Source organism: Rattus norvegicus, chromosome 8, assembly GCF_036323735.1.
Source record: "Rattus norvegicus strain BN/NHsdMcwi chromosome 8, GRCr8, whole genome shotgun sequence".
Lineage (NCBI taxonomy): Eukaryota > Metazoa > Chordata > Mammalia > Rodentia > Muridae > Rattus > Rattus norvegicus.
Window position 1 is genome coordinate 129,508,151 of NC_086026.1, and position 8,671 is coordinate 129,516,821.

General features: G+C 41.8%; 1 long non-coding RNA gene across 1 annotated transcript; it reads left to right on the plus strand.

The window, feature by feature from the left end:
* The first annotated feature begins 4,727 nt into the window (after nucleotides 1-4,727).
* LOC102550417 (uncharacterized) lies at nucleotides 4,728-6,828 on the plus strand. Its single transcript, XR_001839634.3, has 2 exons — nucleotides 4,728-6,075; nucleotides 6,370-6,828. It is a non-coding gene; the product is annotated as an uncharacterized LOC102550417 (long non-coding RNA).
* Nucleotides 6,829-8,671: the final 1,843 nt, after the last annotated feature.

Below are 8,671 nucleotides of genomic sequence, written 5' to 3' on the forward strand. Positions count from 1 at the left end.
TTCTTCTTACACTTTCTAGCTATATTTTTGATTGGTAGGTGTCACGTGCATGCCGAGGCATGTAGGTAAAGGTGAGAGAACCACCCAGAGGCATCTATTCTCCCTTTCCTCCGTGCAGGTCCCAGGATCCAATCCAGGTTGTCAGATTTGGCAGCGAGTACCTTTACCTGCTGAGCCATCCTGCCAAGTGCTTCTGATTATTACATAAAATGCAGAAGAGATGAAAGGAAAGGCTCATTAATTTGTCTACAATAAATAAAATCATGGGCTAGGAATGTAAGTATGTGTGGGGCCTTCAATATGAGGGTTCAATAGTCAGAACCAACTAACTAAACAAATATTAAATTAATGAACAAATATAAAAATCTCCCAAATGGCCAAAAAAGTGTGTGTGTTTGGGGGGTGTTAGATTAAAGAATAGTAAAAGAAACAAAGCAAGACAAGCATAAACAAACTGGGTAGAAAATCCTATTACAGACAGAGAGCAGATGTGCTAACATGGAGATTTTATAGGTAAAAAATCTATAGGTATAGAAGAGACCAGGAGCAAAATATATAGTCAAGGGAGCACAGTGAGAAATACTCAGATGTGTGAAAATATGCTTGGCTTTATTCAAAAGAGAAATGCAAATTCAAACTGCAAAATATCACTCACAAACTAAAAGTTTGATGGTGGAATATTGTCCCACAGGGTCCTCCCGGGATATCTTCATACAAAAAGTCTATTTGCGAGTTGATAGAAGGAAAACCAACAGAGGAATGGAGGGCAGAGAAGAGGAAGTGAAAATGTACATGACCAGCCAGGGTCCCTTCCAAGCTTGTAGAGCTCAGGTGTCGCAAAGCTGAGGAAGGCAGTATGGAGTGCTCTCCAGGATTTTCAAGTAAGAAAACTATGGCACTCACTCGCCAAGTCTCTGCCCAACCATTGGTAGTTGGTGGTGTTTGTAGGGAGTTAACTCTGTCTGCCCCACCTCCCCAACTCTATTCCCCAAGCCAAGCCTGCTTTGTGATACTAGAAGAAAGCCCTGGGTGGTCTCATTCAGCTGAAGTAGAATGTAACTGTCTAGGGTGTGGATGGGCCCCAGCAGTATCCTTCACACACATTCCCATGATGAAATGGTTAGAGAGTAGACACTCAGATATTACTGGTAAAAATGGAAACTATTACAAAACCCGAGGTAACTGTGCCTACCTAGTACATACCATCCGTTGATAGCGTCATTGAGATTCTTCTCTCCTGGGGTCTGTGGTGCTTGTTGCATGAAACTGAATCTAGGGCTGGACATGCTAATCATCTATTCTATTGCTGAGCTGCACCCCTGGCCCTGTGTGGAAGCTTTTGGAAAATTCTCCACATATTTGGATAGATTGGTAGATGGGTAGGTACATAGATGATAGATAGATAGATAGATAGATAGATAGATAGATAGATAGATCGATCAATCGATCTTGTTTGGGTGACATGATCCGGATCTCACCAAGGAGGCCATACTGGCTGTGAGCCCCCATGGACCTTCCTCTTTCATTTCTGGGATTATAAATTGTGGTTACCATGCCTGATTTTGTTACGTGGGTCGAGGGAATTGAACCTATGACTTCATGCTTAAACTTTACCAACTGAGCTATCTCTCGGGCTTCTAAAGGCAACATTCTTCTTTTTACTGTGCATGTGTGTAGGAATGTACATGAGTGTATTGCCCACAGAGGCCAGAAGAGGACACTGAATACCCTGGGCTTGAGTTTCAGGCACTTGTGAGCTGCCTGAGGTAGGTGCTGGTCCCCAACCCTCTAAAAGAGCCACAAGTGCTTTTAACTACTGAGTTGCCTTTCCAGCCTCCAAAGTCAACTACTATTAAGTAAGATATTTCAGGATCTTTTGACGTTAAAAGACACCCTTTGTGCTCATCGCTCACTTCCTTTTAAAAACAGTAGTAAGGATGAAAAAGAACTCTGGAAATTTAGATTCACACAAAGGAGTTAACTATATTTAAAAAATTGGTAATGCAAGAGACTGTGTTTATTCTGTTTACATTGTACATATACTGTATATTCTGTTTACATTGTATATACTGTATATTCTGTTTACATTATGTATATACTGCATATTCTGTTTACATTATGTATATACTGTATATTCTGTTTACATTGTATATGCTGTATATTTTGGTTACATTGTATATATTCTGTATATCTGTTTACATTGTATATACTGTATATTCTGTTTACGTTGTATATATTCACACACTGTATATTCTGTTACATTGTATATATACTGCATATTCCAGTTACATTGGAGAGTATGGGTGGAGGTTCATTTGAATCTGTTAATAGGAAGGATGAAGGTAGGAATCTCTGAAGGACTCTGCAAAGATCAGCAATGACAATGTCAAAGCTACAAATTATACAGGTTATGAATGGATAAAAAGTTGGCTTAACAGATTAAGTAAATGATTTCAGAGTTCTTGAACAATAGATGACTAGAGCAAATAGAATCCAAAATGTGCACAGGAGCAGCTGGAGGATACAGAGATAAAATTCAACAGTTGTATTTATGTTTTTAATCTTAAAATGAGTTAAGCTTCATTGCTATTTAGCCTAAGTATCAGCAGCAGTAAATTGGTGCCATTCAAATAAATAGACATCCAGGGACTACATATATAAAATTACTAAGCACACTGTGAAATAAGAAATAGAAACTTTAAGTCACACTCAGGAGGAAGCCGCAGTGTGGTGTGACTGTTGCAATCAAGCCAGCACTTGAATCTTCTTAGCTCTGTTTGCTTTTTCCAAGTAACAAAGCACCCGGCCACAAACTGAGTAACATTAACCATCGCTTTAGAAAACGTTTCAAACCTGAGCAGGGTCACCTCTAAGGCTAAGAGGAGGGGTTTCTGGAGCTGGGGTTGGACTGAGTGAATAGCAAGCGCTGACAATGCGGGCTGTGGTCAAATTTCTCGTGGAACGTAAGAGTGGAAGGAGAAATGTTTACTGTGGGCAATTCTTCTCGACAACAGACATGAAAGTGCTTTTGTATTTCCCCATATAGATTTCATAATCACACCACTTCCCTGGAGTCAGTGCCTCAGCCTGGATTGGCTTAGGCTAGGGTAGGAAGCCCAGGGAAACCCCAGCAAACGTGGGTGCTTTCACACCTCCCAACTATGTCTCTCAAAGAACTGGCTATTTCCTCTCTATTTAAAAAGAAAACCATCGGGGCTGGGGATTTAGCTCAGTGGTAGAGCGCTTACCTAGGAAGCTTAAGGCCCTGGGTTCGGTCCCCAGCTCTGGGGGAAAAAAAAAAAAAAAGAAAACCATCATGGTCTTTGTTCATCTCTTTCCCATTCCCCAATACAAATTATAGATTTGTAAATCTGAAATCTGAGTAGATTGGAACAGAGATCATGAAGAAAAGGGTTTTGATAAAAACAAAGGAATGAAGAAGATGTGTGTCTGACGATTCCACAGTAAATGTTCAGTACCTCTGTGTCGAAGGCTCCAGCCATCGCTCCAGCTCACGAAAGAAGCATTACAAATAAGACACATTTTTTTTTTTTGGTTCTTTTTTTCGGAGCTGGGGACCGAACCCAGGGCCTTGCGCTTCCTAGGTAAGCGCTCTACCACTGAGCTAAATCCCCAGCCCCATAAGACACATTTTAAAGAAATAATAGCATACTGATGCTCACTCTGTAGGTGTGTATGTGGAAAACTCTGGTTTGAATAAACTTAGACCTTTGAGAGCGAAAATGCCTGCAAAAGTGCACCAAAATATTAAAATGTTTAGATCCTATAAAAAATAAATTTATTCCACTGAAGGCTTAGAATAAATGGGAAAAAGTCATCAATTAGAGTAAAATTTAATGATTAAAAACCTTCACATTTTGATCATGATTTTGTGTGTGTGTGTGTGTGTGTGTGTGTGTGTGTGTGTGTGTATTTGTGTGTTGCTTTTTAACAAACAAAATTTAGGTTGCCATGCTAACTGTAGCATTACTAGGAGAAAAATCAGAAGTGACTATATCTTTAAGTAAAATTTTTTAGCCAAATTAGAAAAAAAATCAATCAGTATATCCTTCTGTTTCTTCACAACCAAAGTTATTTTTTGCTGAACGGTTTAAAATAGAAAGCAAACGCTTATTTGTGGCATCGTGGTGACCTTCTTCCAGGCCCCTCCTGGTGCTACCCCGATTCAAAGTGGCTTTGACACAAGACTGTGGACTGGCTGCAGCAGCTCTCCCTAAAACTCTCCCCTTGATGGCAGGTGAGGGTCATCCTGTATACAACATTCCTCTAAGGTGGGTGAACGTCATGGTCTTTAAAAATTGTTCCTTCGGATAAGGAACTATTTTCTTCTCAGTGACACATAATTTTTGTTGTTAAACTGATGGAGTTCTTTTTTTTTTTTTTTTTTTTTTTTGGTTCTTTTTTTCCGAAGCTGGGGACCGAACCCAGGGCCTTGCGCTTCCTAGGTAAGCGCTCTACCACTGAGCTAAATCCCCAGCCCCAAACTGATGGAGTTCTTAAATATGATGGTCTGTCTTCAATTAAAAAAATGTATAGCTGGTCCATATGTTTCCTAACTGAGACAGCATAAGACCTCCAACCTCCATATATTTCAACATGCCATACTGTGGACTGTGCTGTACACACACACACACACACACACACACACACACACACCAACACACCAACCATAGAATACTATACCCACTGTAACTAAACCATTGGGGTTGAGTTGAGGAGGATTTTTTTTTTTATTTTAACAATAGCCACATTTGTTGAACAGGACTTGTTGTTCTTCATTTTGTTTTAGTAGTGGGGATGGTCCTTGTATTTAGACGTTATATGGCCTGGGTTACCCAGCTCACAACAGAAACACCTGCACCAAATTAATTTGTTGTAGCATATTAATTATCTCATAGCTTCTATTTAGGCTGCAGCTGTTGCTATTATGTTAATAATAATTTTTATCACCACTGTATACAACAGGTTATGGGAAGAATAGAAATATCTCTTTGGGGGGGGAGGTCCCCCCTTGTCATTTCCATGTTTCGATGTCAGAAGGGAAGACTGTAAGAAAATCAGGCAAATTGAGCCCCTAAAGCGCACTGTAATTTTCTATTTCTGATCGGATTTGTGAGAGAATGGCTGAGTGAAGTTAGCAGAGCGTCATCCCCCCACACAAAGATGGCGCGAGCAGAATTTGTGAGAGCGGAAAGGGGTGTGGAAGGAAGGACAGGCAAGTGGGGACGGAACACTGCAGTGCTGGGTGGTGAGTGTTTGCGAGGGGGCGGGGGGTGGGGGTGGGATGCTGCAGTCTCCATGAAATAATAAGGTGGGGGGGGAGAGAAGCAAGGCAAAGAGTGGGTTTCTCATTGTCTGTAAAATATAAACACAGATGAGTTCTGTCTTTGGTTGGTTCATGCCTTTCATTCAGCACAGCAGGGATGTTCTTAAGAAGTTGCCCTCTGAGAAATTTCACTAAATGGGAACCGTGGACCCTGCATGATGAGATTATAATCACAGCAGCCACTCCTTTTACATAATTTTTTGTTTAAGACCCAGGAAGACCCCCCTTTTTTTAAATATATATAAAGCAATAGACATGTATATGTCGATAAACTGAGGGTTCCCGTCACCCCCACCTCAGACTGGTGCAAGTTGAACAAAAAGCGGGGTGATACCCCCTTTCTATGAATCTCAGTGGGTTCGAAAACAATATGAAAATTTTCAGCTGACGAGAACATGTCTGCTGCCTGCAGTGTCTGCAATAGCTCACCATGTTGTCTACTAGCCGAAAGATCAAAAATTATCGATTTCATGGCGCTGTGTGCTCTGGAAAAGAAAGGCTACTTTAACATTTGCATTGTTTAAAAGACAACATTTAAAAGAAAAGACTCGCACCCCCTACCCCCACCCCAAACTCTTTGGGGTGTGAAAGTGACTTGTCTTCATCTCCCTCATGATTTGCTATAATTCTATTATTTTTAGCAGCTGGAGTCCAGAAATGATTTTTTTTTTTCCCCGACGAATTTAGGATTTTGCCGCAGTGTTCATCTGCAGTCCCAGAATCCTCCGGTAAGTTAATCCTTCTTGCGATGGGAAACGCCTTGAACCATCTTGTGAATAAAATACTTGCAACCATTTTGAAAATTTTAATGGGGGGGGGTGTCTGTGTGTGTGTTTGTGTGTGAGTGCATGTGTGTGTTTATTTTTGCACGCGTATAGGCATGGGGGGGTAGGTGTGTCAAAGCACGCTTTCCTAGCACCGCATTGGTATCTGTTATGAGAAATATTAAGAAACATATATATACCTCTGTGCCCTTTGCCTGTCACGATGAGTCTCCATTGCTTCCTCATCACGCTTTGTAGCCGTTAAAACACGTCTTTAGAAAGTAATCCAAGGAAGGCCTGAAGAACACGCAACTTTGAGCATGGAGGACGGTGCCAGCGTAACTAAAGGACCAGGCCACGGCCCATCACCTCCGGCTACCGCTACCTTCACGGTCCCTCCTTCGCTCCGGAGCTGTACATAGGCTGCGCGAGCTTTCCACAGTGGCTCTCTGCGGAACCTGCCCAGTGGGTTACTAGACGGCTTCTGTGTGGGAGAATAAACCACATGTAGTCTGACAAGAGGTATTTACAACTGCTTAGCCTGTTCAACTGGAAATCAACAAAAAGATGACATACCCCTGACTCGGTGTTTTACAAATCAAAAGTCTGGATCCATAAACAGCCCACTTGAGGAACATAGAGCCAAGAGCCGATTGTGATGTCTTTTTTGCCCTGGTGTTTCCACGTTATCATAAAGAAATTGTTTTTTAACAGGTCTTAGAGAGTCAGTATTGGCTGTTTCTGAGTGCATGGTTCTGCTGGGAAAGGATTTGTCCTTCCCAGGGGGATTGGGATGGAATCCAAAGTGGACCACACCCTAATTTCAGTTTGCTTTCCCGTCTTTTGTGCCTATTGTCAAACAGACTTGACAATTACAGTTTTACTTTAAACGAAGGTGATAATCAGAAGAAGCAGTCACCGGCTGTCCTCAAAAGGAGGTTCATTGTTTTAGGTATGCAGTAAATGTTTGACTAATGGATTTGTTAGAGTAGAAGGACCAGTGCTGGCTTATTAATACCACTGCACAAAGTGCAGACACAAGCTGAACGTGTGTGTGGTGTGTGTGTGTGTGTGTGTGTGTGTGTGTGTGTGTGTGTGTGTGTTAGTGAGTATACTCTAGGCTCGTGTTCAGTGTAGCCAAAGCCTGATCTTCGGGTGTTCTGACTATAGGAAAAACACCCCCCCCCCTTTCTCAAAATGAATTATTTTATGTCAAACCCATTGGGCTGATCTTGGAAGAAAGGGTGTAAGAGAGAGGCCAAGTGCCATTTAAGTGAAGTGTGTTACCTAGGGTCAATTGTTTTAGCAACTAATTTCATAAAACCGCCCCCTCCTTAGCTACTTATGTTATTTTCAAATTAGCTCTTGGAACCAGCAGGTTTCTTTATCCGTCAGGTATCTTGATGACGTGCTTCTTTCTAGTGTAATGACAGCATTTGTCTTAATTTCATAGAAATTGTCATCTGGTTTTGGTGACAAAAAAATTCTGGAGCAGTTTTGTTTCGTGAGAGAAGCGAACAGAGGTCTGGAGGAAATGTAAAATTCAGCTCACTGGTTTCAAGGCCAGTCACCTGGTTATGTCTCCAGCAGAGTTACCCTTGACAGGAAGAGCGGTGCTGCATTGTGGCAAAATCCGCCTTTTCTCTGAAACATAGTCTCTGTGAATTATCAATAGGGACGGAGACTTTTAATTCTAAGCTGGGATTAGAATGCTGGAATTATATGCTTTATGTTGGCATCTGGCTAGAGAAATATAAATATAGAGGTGTCTTTATCATTTAGATCTTTCATTGGCGCAGACATTTCTTAACGGGTTTTAATAGCGTTCCCCCCCCCCCCCCCCCGGTTTTTTTTAAAGCTGAATTGGGACACAGAAAAAAGAAGCAAGTGTCAAAAAAAAAAAGATAAGAAAAGAAAGAGAAAGAAAGAAAGAAGGAAAGAAGGAAGGAAAGAAAGGACACCCCTGACAGAGGTGAAGTCAGCTATCTAATTTTAAAAGCAGGACCTTAATCGAGTCGAGCAAATATTCTTTAACTCTGCATGTGACAATTAAAATTAGGGATTGGTGGCTGCAACCACCACTGGTAAAATACCTTTTCCTGACCCATCTCCCCGAGTCAGCCAAGTGAGCCCCAGCCAGCAGCAGAGTTGATTCTGTGGAAATCCCAGCAGAGCTGCAGAGGGGAAAGGTCTAGACAAAGGCCCTCACTGAGCAGCTCCTTCATGGTGGACTGTGGTGGTTCACAGAGTTACGGCGATATGTCTTTAAGATAGGAAATTGAGTCATTTAAAAAAGAAGCTGGCCGTACAGCCCTGGCCCTGCCTCAGTGGTTGCGCAGGCTTCCTGCCAGTACCTGTACATAAGGGCCTATTGTTTACTTGCGTTAATTACAGCGCAGGATGAAAGAAGGCAATAGGGCAACTTTCGCTGTTACCATTGTTTGGGAAGAGACACGAGCTCACAATAATAGACTGGAGACAGCCAATTCACCCCAACTGCACCAGTTTTGACAAGTGCCAAATCGTGGAGGACAACAATGAGGCCATTTCCAAGAGAAGA